The 17,357-nt window shown below is 51.2% G+C and overlaps 1 long non-coding RNA gene across 2 annotated transcripts in view; it reads right to left on the bottom strand.

The window, feature by feature from the left end:
* LOC147598787 (uncharacterized) overlaps positions 1–17,357 on the bottom strand; it is a 105,498-nt gene that overhangs the window by 36,246 nt on the left and 51,895 nt on the right. For both annotated transcript variants that reach the window (XR_015260189.1, XR_015260188.1), the window contains exon 3: positions 4,271–4,469. This is a non-coding gene — a long non-coding RNA (uncharacterized LOC147598787). The remainder of the gene's footprint in view (positions 1–4,270; positions 4,470–17,357) is intronic.

Here is a 17,357-nt window from a genome sequence, read left to right as displayed (position 1 = left end):
TACATTAAATAGCAACTTATGACTAATAACTCTGAAAGGGCCTCCCCAGGGGCAGTGGAACGCTCCACTTCGGCCACTATCGGCTCCTGGGGCATGTGCTATAGCGGCACACTCTCTCCTTGGCTCCAGGGAGGGAGAATGGAAAGTCATAACTCTTCTTCTGTTTGTCTGGGTGACACATTTTTTATGAGCCAAATTCTTTACTTTAGGTTTTGACAGTGATTCCATGACTTTATGTCCATCCTGTAATCACAGTGCTGCTCTGGAGCAGGAACAGAGCCCATACAAGCTGCTGGCTTAGCCAGCTCCATGCTGGAGGGGAAGCAGATGTGCCGCCGCTGTCCTCTGCTCAGGCACCACACGTGCCAGGGGTGGATGGCTCTTGAATGTGGGCTGCTCTGCTCCGGCAGCAGCCCAGCCTGGGCAGGTGGACCCGCACCATGCTGCTCCTGATGCCACGAGGACCCTGGGAGCTGTAAGCGGAGCAGCAGTCCAGGCTGGGAAAGGACTGGGCTATCAGGAGGTGGGACACATTCATTTTCTCAGCTCTCGACATGCTGCTTGCTTCCACCTCAGCCGTGCTCATGAAAGATGCACCTGCCGGCCGCCTCTGCATCCACAGCTTTGCACAAAAAGCACCATGCAGCTGCTCTGCTTCCAACAGAGTCTGCTGGACGAGCTCAGCCTTTCTCAGCAGGCAGACAACCTCACTGCTCTTCAGGAGACCGCATACGGAGCGTTCCTTCAGCTCCCCCACCAGCTGGGAAGGCTCCAACCAGCTCAGCCCTCTGCAGAGCTGATTTCCACGCGTGCCCTACAGACAAAGCTGCAGCTGAGCTGAGCCCCGTCGCGGCAGAGGGGTCCCAGGGTCCAAAGAACCTCAGCAGTCGCTGGGGGTGAGAAGGAAAGGGCACAAGAGAAGACCACAGCATGTGCAGCTTGCCCAGGGCCCCTGCAGCTCCAGCGCAGGCAGCACTTAGAGGTTTTCTCCCTAGCAGAAACCTCCAATAAGAACAGAACTAAAGAAATGTGTTTTCTAGACTTCTACATGCAAATGCCCAGAGCAAATCCACCTTTCCTATTCAGTGGCATGGCTTTTATTGCTTGAAAAATTGGGATAAGGAATGCGATTTCTCTCTTGAACAAAACACAGCAGAGTTCCTTTCCTCATCTTTTCTCTTTTGCCTCCATGTCCCTTGTTTCACAGGCCAGTTGACTCAAGGGATCAGCACCTTTATCAGGGCTAACAGAATAGGCCACCTCTCTTTTAACCACCTAAAATGACCACATACACCAGTGCTTTCCAGCTGGTGTCAGGCTGCAGGAAGCTGAAATGTGCGGAGTATCATTATGGAGCTGAGCCCATGAACCACATAAACTGACCCAGAACTATCTGTGAAGAGAGCCAGTGGCTCTAGAGGACACAAAGAGCAGATAGAGCATGGACAGAGATGGACAGAGACACTGAGCCCCCCTGAGCTGGGGGACACAGCAGTGAGCCCGAGGCAGCTGCTCTGGAATGCACCTGCGAATGAGGAAGTGAAAAAACTTCATGTTCAGGCAAAAAAACCATCACAGAGAAGATGTGGCTATTCCAGCTTTTTGTGGCTGGTGTGACACTGCTCTTAGCTCAGAGTGGCAGAGGTCCACAGCAGAGCAGGCAGGCCGGCCAGGCTTTCCCCGGACGCGGAGCCTCCACAGCCCCATAGGGGTACACCAAGCTCAGCAACTCAGGCCCTTATGAGCCACCCACATTCTGGCCAGGGGCAAGCAGCCCCTGGGAACATTCCTGTCGACTCCCCGGCTCGCCCAAACCAGCCTCCTGCTGCTGCCCAGAGAGATGGTGTCCAGCTGAGGCTCCAGAGACATGGGATTCGGCAGGCCCCATGTCCCCACCCCAGTGCAGTACAAAGCCCACCCTGCATGGCACTCTAGGAAACCTGGCTCACGAGATGAGGACCTTTCAGGGGAAACGAAGAGGAACAAAAAGGAGAAAGAGAAAAATGCAGGCAAAGAGGAGGGAGAGCTGAGGCAGCAAGGAGCAAAAAAGGGAATAGAGATTCATCAACTTTGTTTATTTACTTACTTCATTCAAGGTTATTTTAACTTCCCTATCCTTGATAGCAGAATAAAACCTCTCTGAATTCCCCAAGGGCCAACCTGTCATTCCCCACAGAAACAGCATGCACAACAGGTCATTTTTAAACCATGTTGTGCCAAAACACGAGTGAGAGCTGTAGCACCACCACCACTTCTGCACAGCTTCAGAGCAGTCGCACCAGCCAGCCAGGGGCCCCTGCGCCAAGCCAGCCGCCTGCGCCAGCCCCGAGCGAACGTCAGGAGGGCCATGTCTGTGGGCACAGCCCTCCAGGGAGCCTTGCAACTGGACTTCAGGCTGCAGCATCTCTGCTAGGGGCAATTCTCCAATGTCTTGGAGTGAAACGCAGCTGATGCTCAGCATCATCTCAGCCTCTCCTGGTCCAGCAGGCAACACGCAGCCTGCAGCCTCAGGCCATTCGCTGCACACACCACAGGGGGATTTGTAGCCCTTCTGCTGGAGGCACCGCACAAACAAACCTATCTCCGTAGGCCCTCCCAGCACTGCTGGCAGCCACCACCTGTTTCTTCCACGTGACAATGAAAGGAGTTGTGAAAAGAAGTACTTGCAAAATTCCTGTGGAAGCATCTCAAGCCAGCACATTCTTAGAAGGCAGATTTCCCAGCTGGGGAAAGAGGCTCACCGCAGCCTAGGGCAACAGCCAAGGCAGGGCAGGAGGTACAAACGTGGAAATGCACACGTGCACATCATATGCCGGTACAAGAAGACTGCAAATCTGGCACCTAATCGCAGCACAAGCAGGATTCAGTCCTCTGCTCATGCAGTGAGCACTGGAAAACCACCCCCTGCATGGCATCACTGAGGAAGCACAGGCTGATGTTTATAGGAAACCTCCCACCCCTGAAGTCTCTAGGTGCTTCTCTAGAAAGACGACGAAATACAGCTAGATAGTGGAGGTCTTAAAATAAAACTAAATAGCACTCCCCTGATTTTCCACAATGCTCCCTCCTGTCTAACATCTCACTTCCCACCTCATCTGTGACATCTCATCCCTTTTGCTCTCATTGCAGCTGCACCAGGAATGGACTTGCTAAATGCTTCTCCTTCGTCGGTCTTTCTCCACTGCTACATGTAACAGTATTTACTGCTCCTCAAGGTGCAGGGACAGGGCAGAAATTTAACTGAGATATTGCACAGCAAGGCAAACACTTGATGACCAGTGAAACTCTGCACTTCCCTGAGAACCACAGTTCCTCCCTGGGGCTACGGACATGAGACACGCTCTGTAATGAGCACCCGGATCTCTGTCCACCCTGCATCTCGACAACCACCCGCCTGAGAATATCCCGTTTTCCCATGCAGTACCTGGGCAGTCCTGGAGTGCACGAGGGCAGGAGTCTGAAAAGGAACAGCTCAATAGCAGGGGCAGTTCATAATGGGAAGAGTTTCCCCAGAAAGGCAGGGACTGCTCCAACACTAGACAATTTTCTCCCTTTGACTATAAAGCTCTCCAGTTTTTGCAGCAAGAGACCTATCACGAGGCCTTGCAAGACAGCAGGCTCGGCAATTGCTGTGTCTTCTTCTGGCCTCAAAGTCCATAACCTGGACCTCATGGATTTCCATAATCATGGCGCTACAAAGAGACACGCTGTGATTCTCAGGATTCCTGCAAGGCACAGGTGGATTGGAGCTCTCCAGTTCAGGGCTCCCCATGCAGTCCGGATTTTTGGAGCAGAATTTATAATGCCATATCAGTTACAACCCATTCCCCCTGGAGGTGGCACCTGAGCAAGGACAGAATAACATTAAATTCCACATCTTCTGCAGAAAGCATCTGGTGCATCCAGGTGGGCGTTATAAGTTCCAGTACTGCTGGGAGTGTTCATTACACGTGCAGGAGAAGCCCTCTAGAAGATACACAGTGCTGTTGACAGATTTTCCCATGTAAACAGCTCTTGTGTGTCTTTTTCTCTCTTTGATATTCTCATGGGGTTTTTAATAGGTAGCAGACCACCTTAAAACTCCCCCTTTCATCAGCACAAAGAGAAAACCTGACTGTTAATCTCCTGTTCACTCCCTGTGCACAAGACACCACTCATTCCCGTTGCTGTGGGAGTCACTCATTTAGTTAATGAAGTAAGCAAGAGCTTATTTTCTGCTGCCAGAGGGATGTAGCATTTAAGAGAGAACCTAGCATTCACCCTTCCTTACCTTGGTATGTGCTTTATACCACGTGACTCACAGCTGGGCACTGCGGAGCGGGGCCGCTGACGAGGTTACGCAGGATGCTCTAGAGGTTGACAGCACCGGAGCAAGCCGTGAGCTTGACTTACGGGGAGACTGCCATGACTTGCTGGTAGGTTTGTAGGAGAGAAGTATCATCCTAGATCAAAGTCTTCTGAGCGACTCCCTGTGAAGAAGGGGGATAGAAAGGAAAGCATCTTACAAAGCAGATCCAGGTTGCCTCCACCATCTCTGCCTTCGAGTGGCTGCGGTGCAGCTCCTGGTGCAAGCACAGGGGAGATCGCTGGCTATGCCCAATCTTCTGGGCAGCAGCTCTGAGCTAGGAGCCTCGGTGACATCCTCCGTGACGCCACACCAAGGACAAGAGAGCCCAGAAGGGGTGTCCAGGCTAGACTATGTCCAAAGCCAGTGTTAAGAGCTCTCTGAATGTTGCTTCTACAACAGCTGAATCACAGATGGTGCTTGATTAAGCTTGAGATTCATCAGCCATTGTTAGTGTTGCGCTTAGTAATAAAATAATCATTTAAAGACAACAGTCATCAGAACTTAGCAAGCCCACTGGCTGCTGGGTTGGAGTTCCCTCACCAAGGCCTGGCAGACAGCCTGCAGTCCTGACAGGCAGGGCAGGGATGGGAAAACCCCGGATGGTTCTTTTATTGTGAAAGCACCCTATGAAGCTGCAAACACATCTGTCACCTTCTGGCACACTGTTTACCAGCTCTCCTCAACAATCCCCAAACAATATTTTCTGGAGACTGTAATTCAATACCTCACACCCCTGAGCTGCAGCATCAGCCCAGAGAGCAACACGATGAACGTATCGTGTTACTTCAGGGCTCGGGCTAGGGAACTGGTTTGTGGAGTTCCAGCTGTTAATTATCCCTCTGCTCTTTGCTATTCTCATCCCAGCTGTGCCTCTGTATTTATCACATGGGTCTACACGCATTGAAAACGTTCTGATTGTTTCAAAATATAAGGAGCAACTTGCCCCTTTCGTGGTACACCAGGCAGCTCAGGGGACCAAATGGCAAGGCTTGATCAATAAGGTGCTCACCAGACCAGAGGCACCAGGGCTCAGATCTCAAAGAAGAAGTACAAGCGAGAGAACACACCACGGCTGTTAAGCACAGACACAAACACGATTTCCGTCACTCTCCCTTCCCCACCCCTTCCCTAGCCTGCGTCCCAGAGACATCCTCAGATGAACCCCTGTGCCGAGACAATGCCCAAGGGACCACCCAGACCAGGACGGCCGAGGCCAGGCTGTCCGCTGGGAAGAGCCGTTCCTGCTTTTCCAGCCACAACAGCATTGGCTTCACTAGTAGCTGGCGCGCAGGGGGCGATGCCCAGGCAGCTCCCCCGCTCTTCTGACAGGGAGCACCAAGCCAGCCCCGGGCTGCTCCAGCTCCCCAGCCCCTGCACGGCACCGGGCAGTGCCTGCAGCACCTCCTGCCCCAGCACCGTCAGTCCCCAGGCCACCCAGGCTTTCCCTCAGGAGAGCTGGGGGGGCAGCCCCTGCTCCGCTGCTCTTTCAGCTGTCACCCTGGTGACACAGGGGGTTTCAGACTCCGCCATTCCTCGGGGCACTGCTGCTCACTCCAGGTTCCCACCACTGCTCCCTCACACTCCCAACCTTTTGTTAGTTCAGAGTGTAAATGTTAGGGGCTGCACGCATGCGTTTTCACAGCGTGCATTCCAGGTGACTAACCAGCAATACCGACAGAAGCCCAAAGATGCAAACACCAGTCCTTCACGTATTTCTAGTGAGCGTGTCTTACACCTTCACACACACTGTAACGCACCCTGCCCTTTCTCACCACTCCACTACTGCTGCAGGGCTCTTCCACACCTGCACTGAAGTCTTTTTTTTTGCTTATAATGACAGTTTGGGTTCCTTGTGGAACCTACAGCCTGCCAAACAGCCGTGACACGTGCGGTTTGGGATCCCTGATGGGATCTCTGTCCCACTTTCCTCCAGTGACCGGGAGGCCTCCTCTTGCTGAGGCACCACACAGCATCATGCTCCTTCCAGAGCCGCGGGGCAGCTGCTGCTGGCAGGGACAGCACACGCTGCTGATGCTCTCAGCGCCGCAGAAACGTCACTCCTCACAGCCCCCCAGGAAAGCCAGCAAATATTACTATCCTGACTTTGCTTCCAAGGACCTCATACAGGTAATTAAGACCCATGCTGCCACTTCCTGAGCTGTGAATTGCTGATATTTAATGACATTTTCCAAACATCTTTAATAGAAATTTCAGATCTTGTTCCTAATCTGACATTTATCTTCTATTAGCATGAAAACAAATAGAAGGGCCTGAGAACCACTGCTTATATTATAAATGACTTTACTGTTGGTTTTATTACCTTCCCCATTAAGCTGTCACAATATGTGCCTCTTCCCATTTTTGTGATGACCAGCCAGCGAAATCTGTCATCTTTTCCATGTGATTTATACAGGATCCTAGGGATAACTTTATTCATGTGGAGGATAATTATCAGCTATATTAAGGTAGCTCGGTTGCCCTAGGGGATAATGTGTCAGAAAGGTTAAAATATTGACAAGCAATAGAGCATGTATTATAATGATACAAGTGCCAGGACAGATAACTGGCTGCGGGCAAGGAGCTGAGCTACAGATTTGCATTTGGCCAGCAAAGACAGTGATGACGTGGTCACATCTTACACCTCCCACTAGACTGCAGAAGTCTTGGCCAGTTATTTGGAGGGGACTCCAGCACAGAATGTACCCTGTCCTGTTCACATATATCGATCACTTAAACCCTGACCACCATGCCCTGCACTGAGCTGGTCTGTTATTCATAATCAAACAGGATGCAGCAGCTGAAGTAGACAAGGTTTTTCCACAATCCTTCTGTATTTCTTCACGCGGCCCCTAAAAAAGTTTGTCTTCATAAGAATGGCAAAAGGAGGGAGAGGAAAGAACTGGCATCTCCGAAATGAAACATTGATTTCTGCTGGGGCTGGAGCAGCAGGTGCATGCCTCATTGCTAAAATGGTATATAGGTATAATCTGAAGGACATCGCTGAGATAAATTGCCCTTTGGTTCAGGCACTAACAAAACGAAGCACTGAATAACTTGGCACTACATCTGAAGTAAAACTATAAACCTAACCTTGGTCATTCCTCCAGATCTACGATTGTTACATCTAGAAAAGTAGATGAGGGACTCAGGAGCTCATAAATAATTTCTCATGGAAAGCACGTACACTAGCCAAACGAAATCTCTCTCTGAGAAAATGCGGAGAAGTGGTAGATTTAACCTACTTCAAAATGTCATTTTTTGAAGAAAAAAACCCCGATCCACATCTCTCTCTTGACGCTTAAAGAATGTGTCCGCACTGCAGTAGCATGTTAAGCACCACGCCCTAGACTGAGCTTTGGGGAGATGAAGGAATTTGCCGCAGCAAACCCTGCCAGTTTCCTCCAGTATAATCGTATTGAAAACAGATGGTCACCTATGGATAAACGTGACCAAACAAGAGCTGTAAGACATTTAATAAACCACACTGGTTAACTTTCTTCTGCTAAGCAAGTGCTAAGGACTACAAAAACCGTATTTATCTCAGATTCACCTACATCTCACTGGATTGGTCCAGGGAAACAATAATTCATGTAGAGGACTGAGGTCCTGCAGACAAGGGTGAGAGCTGTACCCCAGCCAGCATGAGACACCCGGCAGCGTTCCCCTGGAATACCGGCTTGTGCCATTCTTTCACTGGCCCTTTGAATGAGTCACGGACACTGGATGTGTCCATTTATAGAATCAGTTCTATAAAATGTCCTTTCTCTGCTTGCCACAAGTACACAAGTGAGAGCATATGACTTTTCTCTCTCTTTTCTCTCTTTTTTCTCTCTTGGTTTCATTCAGAGCCAAGAAGCCTGATGCTGTAAATGCAGCCTTGTGCTGACGAGAACCATCTTCCAATGCAAGAAGTCCTGGGCAGCCCTGGGGCAATAAGCAGATTCAGGAGCCTCCTCTACTCTACTGTCATTACAAATTGTACCAAGAATCCACTACAGCAAGTCTGTGAGGCACTCCAGCTCCCCTCGGCAGGGCCCCTGGAGTCCCACAGGTGACAGTGCAGTTCTGGAGGAGAAGCTCCTTGGGTACCCACGAGCACATCTGTCTCCAGGGTTAACACTTACCTTGGAGCTGGACAACCTATTTGTGCAGCACACTGCCCTGGTCCTCAGATGACAAGACCTCTGCAAGGGCCCTCTGGGAACGTGTCTTCCTGCCTGCTCCCCATGTTCTTCTTCCTCCTTCCAAGAAGCTGGCTGGCACTTAGCAAAGTGGCAGACCTGAGCCTGACTTGATTTAAGGACTCAGTTGTGTCATCCCCAACACCAGCTCCAGCTCAAACACACGACATTCCTCAGAGCATGCCGTCTGTTCCCCATGCAAATGGGTTCCCAGGAAGAGGCATTACTGAAGTCAGTGCTTTCATCACATGGGAAGGCAATCCAACCCCCCAGAAAGGCTCCTTTTCTCTGAAAACTTGGTAACTTCCCCCATGCTGCAGCTTATGCTGCAGGAGGTGTAAGAACATGGCTAGCTGACCAAGATTTTCCTCAGATGTCAGCTTTGCAGAACTAGTTTGGGACGTCTGGTTCTCTCAAGGAAAGGTACTGGTCCATAGAGGGGCTCAACTTGGCTGCAGATGGTGCCACCCAACACCCTGTAAAAGGATGAGCAGGACACGAGCAGGAAGAGCTGGGACAGGAACTCATTTGGTCCATAGGCACCTTGGGAGCTGCGTGCATTTTACAATGTCACACCAGCACGCAGGGAACAGGTGACACAAACGGAGGTGAATTAAAACTCACGATCTCAGGAGGGCAGTGGCTGTAGCATGCAGCATCTGCTCAGCCTCCATCTTCAAAGCAGCTGGAATTTTAAGTGTTACCATTGACAAAAGGTTCATCTCCATCTTTTGTTTGACTGTAAATCTGTGAAACTCACTTTGTTATGGAAAGGGGTGAGACAGCAGGAAGAGTACTGTACCTCTGTCATACCTTTCCAAATATGTTCCCTTCTCATGCACTGGAGATCATTTCCATGGAAGAACACATCTGCATTACACAGCACGAAAACTCCTTTCAAACAAGTAACAGACACATGTCCCCTGTGTGTGCGTGACAGCAGGAGACCGAGTCCTTGACTGGCGGTTACCTGCTCCATCCGTCAGTGGAGCCTGCCACGTTTTCCCTGCAGTCTCCCATAATGGTCCTGCCAAGTCCTGGCAGAGCGGCTGCCAGGGTGCTGAGCAGCCCGGGAGCTGGCTGTGGGTGAGCACGAGTCGTACCAAGGGAGGAGACCCCACCTGCCAGGGTGCTCTCCCTGCCCTTGCTGGCGTGGTTGCCCCCTCCCCACCTTCCCCTCCAGCCCCAGCACTATTCCACCAGTGCTGGCAGCAGTGTTTGGTCTCTTGTCTGAATGTGGCAGATGTCTCCTGAATTACTCTCCTAAATTTGGGTCACATGGTGGGGGTCTCAGCTCCCTCAGGTATTTGCATTATCAGCTGGACAGCCTGGAGCGCCCTGTGCCTTTCAGGACAGCTCTCTGGTGTACAGACCTCCACATGATCTTCTGAATGCTCGGAAAGGCTGTGTTGCAAGGACAGCTCCCTGCAGGTCTTTGCTACAGGGCTGTAGCTGCTTCTTTAATTCATTCTTGACTACTAGTGTCAAAGGGAAGACCTGCCCAAGTCTGCGTACTCTGAAATATCTGCACAGGCTAATTTACAGAAGCCAGGTTCGATGACGGTCCTAGAGAAGGGCTGGCAGGCAGACAGACACTAAAGATGGAGAGCAGGTGAACACCTGAGAACCTGCCCAGGGCTCCAGGTGGGTGCTTCCTGTACCCCACACGGGCAGGTGCTGTGTTTGCAGGCCTGCCCTCCCAAGTCCCCCTTTTCCCATGGGACAGCAGCTCTGCTAAGTCACCACCCTGCCTCGGGCAGGGATTCCCACTGCTGGGCTGCAGGAGAGGACGCACAGAGAGCTCACACCATACTTGGGGTACCCACACATCCAGCAGGTCTGTGGACCTTGGGTAGGACACAGCATGGAGACTGGATGGACCACAGTTAACTTAAACACAGTGAGAGAAGATGCATCCTTAGGAAATGTACGGGAAATCATAAACGCCAAGTCAAATTAAGAGGCTGTTCTCCTGGCCAACTGTAAATGTTACTTCTACTTTCTTTCCAGTAATTCTTGGAATGGCAGGCACACACTTCACACATAAACTCCTTTCCTCCCTCTGTGGTCCGACGGTGCTAACCCATGGCCGCAGCGCAAACGAGATGCACCTCCCAAGGCCCAGGCTGGCAGTGTGAGAACAGGCCGCCACGGGCTCCCAGCGCGCTGCCGCCGCAGACCCGCGGGGAGGTCTCTGGCGACAGCCCAGCGAGAGGCAGCACAGCTGCTCAGGAAAGCGCGACAAGGAGGTGTTTGCTAGGTGTGCTACAGAGTGCCAGAGCACAAGGCATGCTGCTCGGTAGGGCTTTCCTGTGCTTGTCTTCACCCCATCAGTAAAATGTCCAGACAAAAGCAAGGATAAGAGGGACTGGTGTCAGCCTGGAGAAGGCACAGGGCAACGGTCTATATATCCTCCCTCCTGCCAGAAGCACTGAAGGGTGAACTCCCTCCTCGTTTGGAAGAAACCCTTCTAAGACATGTATTTACTGACAGAGAATTACAGAATACAGACTCTTAGAGGAAAGCATGTTTAAATAACACACCACTCCTTGCACAGCGCATACAAATGCCTACTTTGGCTCTCTGAACGCTAATATCTAGCATCATAATACTTTGCAGAGCACCAGAAGACTGGCTCCACAGGACTATTACCTCTGACTCTTAATAAAAGTTCTCCTGGAGTATTTCCTTCCCATTGTGTCTTGCAGATGCTTCCCTTTTTAATTTGTCAGAGACTTGCAGCTGCACCTCTGAAAATCACATTCATCAATAACGCTCTGTTTACTGCCAGATCTCCTCTCCCAGCTAGTACCAGTTACGTTTATCCTTGTTTATAGAAGGGCAAACTGCAGCCCAGGCCCATGGTTTAGGTTAATCTCACAAATATGTTTAAATAAAAATCGACTTTGCACTATTGAAAGCTCTGTAGCTATGACAAGATGGGAAACGTGAAGCCTTATTTTAGCTACATATCACAGCCTTCCAATTGCGTTCTCTTCTCTGAGCACAAAGGAGTTTTCCACTCCTCACCAATAAAAACCAGATAGCACCAATTTCGACTGTCTCCTTCTCAGAGCTGATAATGCTTTTGTTGTGCTGGATCTATTGTAAGGTAGTTAGCCTCAAAGGTAATCAGATATTTAACGTATCAGTAATTCAATGCAGAGTGCCTGGGACGGACGCAGTAACAAGCTTGTTAACCGACAGCTGTTTAGTCTAAAAGCAGTGCGGGGAGCTAGTTAAAAGTCGTGAACACAGCATCTGCCATTCGGATCATTACTACAGCAGGGTCCTGGCGAGGTCACACCCAGTCCCTCCAGCCTGCCTCTCACTGCTGGGTCATCCCACCCCCTGCTCGGCCACGCCACGGATCACAGCCGCACGCAGGGCATCGCCGCATGCGCGGTGTCGTGTGCACGTGAGAACGGGGCCCTTACGAGGTGACCTGAGCCTCGCTGGCTCGCTCGCGGCTTGCTCAGGAGTCAGCACCTCTCCCCGCTCTGCGCAGGCACCGGCCTCCCACCTCCTGCCTCCACACGGACCCATGCCAGCAGGAAACATCCAGGGGCTGTCCCTGCCTCAGAGAACCGGGAACGCCATAAAAGCCTGAGGGCCCCTGACACAGGGCTACAACAGAGGAAAACTAAAGAGCACTGAGCATACAAAGCTGCTTCCCCACCCAGCTTCTGCTGTGGCAATGGCAGCCGGGATGTATCTGACAGCACGCGGGTCAGAAGCCTTTGTCATTACCCCATCACAGCTGCTGGGAACAAATCACTCGGCACCTTCAGGGGACCCAGTAGAGCAGGGCTAGGAAATTTTTCCTACCAGTTGCTGTCAATTTGTGCTAGAGTCAGCACAGCCTTAGGAATCAATATTACTGCTCGTAGAAATTACAAGCCTTAAGGATGTTAGATAAAATGTGAACTTGTCCTTTCTCAGAACTAAATGTCTTTTAATGGCACGTGAAGCAGCCTAGAAGTAACCTGCCCGTGTTGGCTATATGATTGCAGCCGCGCTCCCCATGCTCTACGAACAGAGAGCAGAACCAGCGCCTCAGAAAGCGGCACAGCAGCAGGGCGGGGGCAGGCGGGACCAAAGGAAGCCTGAGAAAAGGAGCCCCGTCTCCTAGAGCCCAACACAGAGCCAGGCTCCACAGGGGCACAGCAAAGCCGAGATGGTGCTGAGCCGTACCAGGTTTGCTTCCTCGCCATTAGCAGCCAGCACCTGCATCTTCTCCGAGGACAACCGGCAGCAGGCACAGCGAGCACCTTCACGGCAGGGCCAGGCGGGGACCGAGCTCCCACAGCCCTTACCTCACTGTGGCTGGGCTGCAACTGGGCTACCCAGAGAAGATTTCCATCCTAGTGTGCTGTGTACGCAGTACAGATTCCTCCAAGAGAAAGGTGTCTCCAAGGCCTAGCGCTCCCCAGCCCCAGGGCCCGCCCTCCCTCCTCTCCCTGCCAGCACACGGAATCCCTGCTGCAGGCTGCAGAGGGTTACCACAAGGCCCTGGGCAATCCTCTGCCACCCGCGGCTCGGCTGCCCGCTCACCCACGCTCCGTCTCCAATCTCGGACCAGTCCCTGCTGGTACGTGTTCCTGTATCTCTGCTTAGCCAGGGTGACTCCTGCTCTAATGCACGGCGGACAATGTTTAGGAAATGCTGCTCCACGCTGCACACCCCACGTCCGCCCCCCTCCTGCTGGCATCAGCCCCCCTTACACCCCCCCAGACCCGGCTCCTGCTCCCCTGCTCCCACCCCATGGTCGCGGGCTCCCAGGGAGACCAAATGCAGCGTTCCCTTCAGCTGCAGCTCAAACACCTAAGAAAGGAGTTCTTAAACACCAATCTGTGGGGAAGCAACTTCTTTTTCTGCATATTTTCCTGGGAACACTATCAGCCTCACCGTCCCACAGCTCCTGGCCTCCTCCCTCACGATCCCGATACGCTGGTAACGGTCACTGTTACTGGCCTCTCAAACTTCTCTAGTGCTCCACGCCTTGTTAAAAAACATTAATGGTTCAACGAATGCTTTCATACCATCTTCCGAATATCAACATTTAACGGTTCCAGCTTATCATCCCCTCTAGTTTCCAGGGTGTGTGTTGTCCGCAGGAACAAACAAAGGTTACAAAGACCAGGTGTCCTTGGAGACAGAGATGGAAACTCCTGGTACCAGCCAGGACACACACCCTGGGCAGGGACAACAGGGCGCTGGTAGACCTGTCAAATGTACACTGTGTGTTGTGATCTGCAGTGTGTTATAGAAACCTATACCAGACCCTAACCAAATTTGTGTCCTGAACTACCCTTACGTGATGTGACTGTTAAAAAATACACTCCTTTATAAATCATGAGCATGCTAATGAAGAGACCCTCTCTAAAAGTTACATTTGTAGTCATGGGCAGTAAGAAAAGTATGAGTAACCAATCAGTTATTTCTTCTTGTTACTGTTTTCATACAAGACCCTTTGTATTTCTGAGAGGTGTGCTGGCTGTGTCAGATGCCTAGTACCTGCTTTTGCAGAATCGAAATAAATACAACTTATTTCAACTCTGTGTGTTGACTGGCCTTTGCACACCGGGTAAGAGAACCCCTGTTCGGGACAAGTCGCTCACCCATTTATTTCCAAATGTAGATTAGGAATATTTCAGCCTTTCCTACACTGTGAGTGCTGATCAGAACCCAGCCCCAGCATAATTGTGGCTAATATTTCATTTGTTCCTGGTATGTTTAACCTTGGCCCTAACCCAAAGATGCTCCAGTGATGCCAGTGCCTTCTCTCAGACGAATGGCCAAACAGTTTCACTTACCGAGTCTCTCAGTTTTCCAGTGAGATACATATTTGTATCTTTTTACATTTTAGTTGCTACACCATAAGCTCTCTCTTGATAAGGGGCTTTTTAGCTGGAGATGCCTTCTACGTGACCGTGAGATTACGAACATTTGGCGTGTCTGCTAAAGCACCTAAACAATCCCAGTGTTCATTCATGTTTGTGTTTACGTTCTTCCTTTCTCACAGTTTTCCTATGATAGCATTCATCCTATGAAACTGCCTGGGGCGCAATGTGCCACACCAGGAGTACATTCTGAGTAAAAAGGCCCTGATCTATTTTTTTTTGCTGCCTGGACAGGCCTGTGGTGTGACTATCAAAAAGATGTTTCCTTTGGGCCACTTGACTCTTTCAGGAGCAATCCTCCGTGGCCCCAGGGAGGTCAGCAGTCCCCATTGCCTTCCCTCAGCCAGCGTACCAAAATGAACTACTGCATCTGGTCTTGTATAATGAATGAGCTGGACCCAGAAGCCTAATTAAACCTTTCCCACTACTGCTGTCTCCAGTCAAGTCTTCTGACAATCGAACAGCAGAGCCTCAGATCTCTTCAAAGGAAGCTGCCCGGCTGTGCGGGCCAGACGGCTCTCCTCTGTTCCCACGCTCTCTGCGGCACTGCTGTTCCCTCACCGAACCCAGACATCACCTTGGTCCCCCTCCTCACGTCTGTGATTCTGCGCATGAACGTTTGCCTTCAGAACGCAGCGAGCGCGAGCGTTCGATGACTCAGGACAGGGTGAGAGGACAGGCAGGCTCCACCCAGCAAGCCAATCAACCCCTCACTCAGCACGGCTTGGTATTTACTTCGGGAACATGACGTTCAGCAGAGAGTATCTCATGCCTCCTCTAATAGCAATTTTGGGAATCCACCAGGGACCGGGTTAATGCTTTGGAAAAGGTTAATGTTGTTGGAGATTTACAACTATATTTGAAATGGTTTAAACTATTATTTTTATTTCCTTCAGTAAAATGGAATCCCAGTGAATCGTGCACAGTTAGATGGTCAGTGTGTGTCTGAAGGAGGTCATTAAAAGCTTGGGTTTTACACAGCGCCTAATTCTGTCTGTTGGGCAAGGAGTGGGGAACTGCCATAAGCTCTGGTTAGCTGCTACAGGTTGCTCCAACCATGTCCCGAAGGGGCTTCCCTACACCGTCAGAGCAACGAGACTGGGCACAGCCAGTGTGCCGCTGGAGCACACAGCCTCTCCTGTCCCCTTCTCAGACCAACCGGCCTCTCCCCTCCACAGCAAGGAGCTGTGGGGAAAGCTGGAGCTGTGTCCCAGCCCCTGCGTCCCAGCAGCTGTCCCGGTGCGGCTCGGGGAGCGCAGCGTGCCCAGCAGCCAGCCCTGCCGCAAGCCCCCGCCGGCAGCTCCAGAGCTGGCTGGTGCCCTGCCAAGCGTTCCCGCCGGCTGCTGCCCACTTCTCAGCTCGAGAGCCAGCACTTGCTCTCCCATGGACCTCTTGCCTCCTGGAGCTGTACGCTTCAAGGAGAAGAAAATTCCACCTCAGCTTTATGTTTCAGGCCCAGTGAGCGTCCTGCGCACCTGTGCTGTGCGCGAGCACAGGGTGTCCCCAATGCCTCGCTGCTCTTCCCACTGCTTAACTCGCATCCAAGGCGCTTCCTTTCCCTGCACAGTACCCCATAACGAGACGCTGCAGTTCCTCTTCATAGAGAAGCATCTGCAAGTGCCCTGACAGCCCACCACTCTCCCACAGTAAATACCAGGGAGTGACAGGGTGCCCCTTTTCTGTGAGGACACATACCTCTGCAGGGCCTGGCTTTGCTGGGCCAGTCCCCAGTCTGCACCCTCTGCACCTCACAGCAGCTGCTGGTACTTGCATCGAGGGGCAGAGAGGAGGCAAAGAACTTCATGCACTCCTCCGTCGTCTCAAACTCTGGCATGCACTGTCAGTGTAGTTACTCTCATCAGTTGCAGTTAGCATCTCGTGGCCAAAAATGCTGACAGGGAAAGTCCATGTGCAGGCTGTGCAAGAGTGGAGTAATAACATTGCTTCTTGCACAAAAACAGCAAAAAAGCATTTGCTTTAAAAACTTGACACTGGCCACGTGTTACCCCAAGAGCCAGCAGCTCCTTCCTGTGGAGGAAGTTTAGGGCACTGATGTTTCCTGCTGCTCATTTCAGGGGTCATCTGCTAGCCTGCAATTGAAGGCATTTGTGCAAAATGCTGTGACAATGTCAGCTGTAATTGCATCAGTCATGCCACACAACAGGACAAATGTGACTGGAGATGGCGCGTCAACCTCAGAAATCGCTTAAGACTGAAAAGCAAGTGGAGGAAACAGTAAGTGTTCAGATACAATTATTTCACTACGGTAGGAATAATAACAGCTCTTATTTCTTACACACAGTTCTCCCGGGAGATGGTGCAGAATGCTGCCACAGCCTCCTCCCTTCCCCAAGGGGATACAATTGGACTGAAATAAAAAACAGAGCAAAGGTGTCCCATTTTCTTAAGGCAGGAGGAAATTGCAAGATTCAGCTACCCTGGACACAGAGGTATCCCTGTTGCAATCTCCAGTCTCCACAGCCCACAAATACCTGCCCCTACAGGAAGTCTAGTTCTATGATATATAATGAGCCATTTTTCCCTGCCGAACTCATCCGCAGGAGAGAACACAATGACTCGTTCCTGTTTCCTTCAAAGAGCTGTGGGCACACCTTTGAGACAGCCCTGTGAGAATGGCACCCTGACCACACACAAGACTGGCAAGTCTGTGCTAAAATGACCTCGCGTTATCCTCATCGGAAAGGACAGGGCGGGCTTCCACCTCCGCAGACTGTTAGCCTTGTACCAGTGCTGCCTAGACCAAGCAGAAGGAGTGGGAGGGATTCTTCCTCCTGAAATTAAATAAACCTTATGTGAAAAATGCCATTTTCAATGTCTTGAGCTGTCAGCTGCAGGAGAAAGTGATATTGATTTCTACAGAAACTTTATTTAAGTGAGTGACCTATTAAGTGAAACTTGTTTGAC

The sequence above is a fragment of the Chlamydotis macqueenii genome, chromosome 15 (assembly GCF_036417535.1).
Source record: "Chlamydotis macqueenii isolate bChlMac1 chromosome 15, bChlMac1.mat, whole genome shotgun sequence".
NCBI lineage: Eukaryota > Metazoa > Chordata > Aves > Otidiformes > Otididae > Chlamydotis > Chlamydotis macqueenii.
This window is presented reverse-complemented; position numbering and strand designations above follow the sequence as displayed.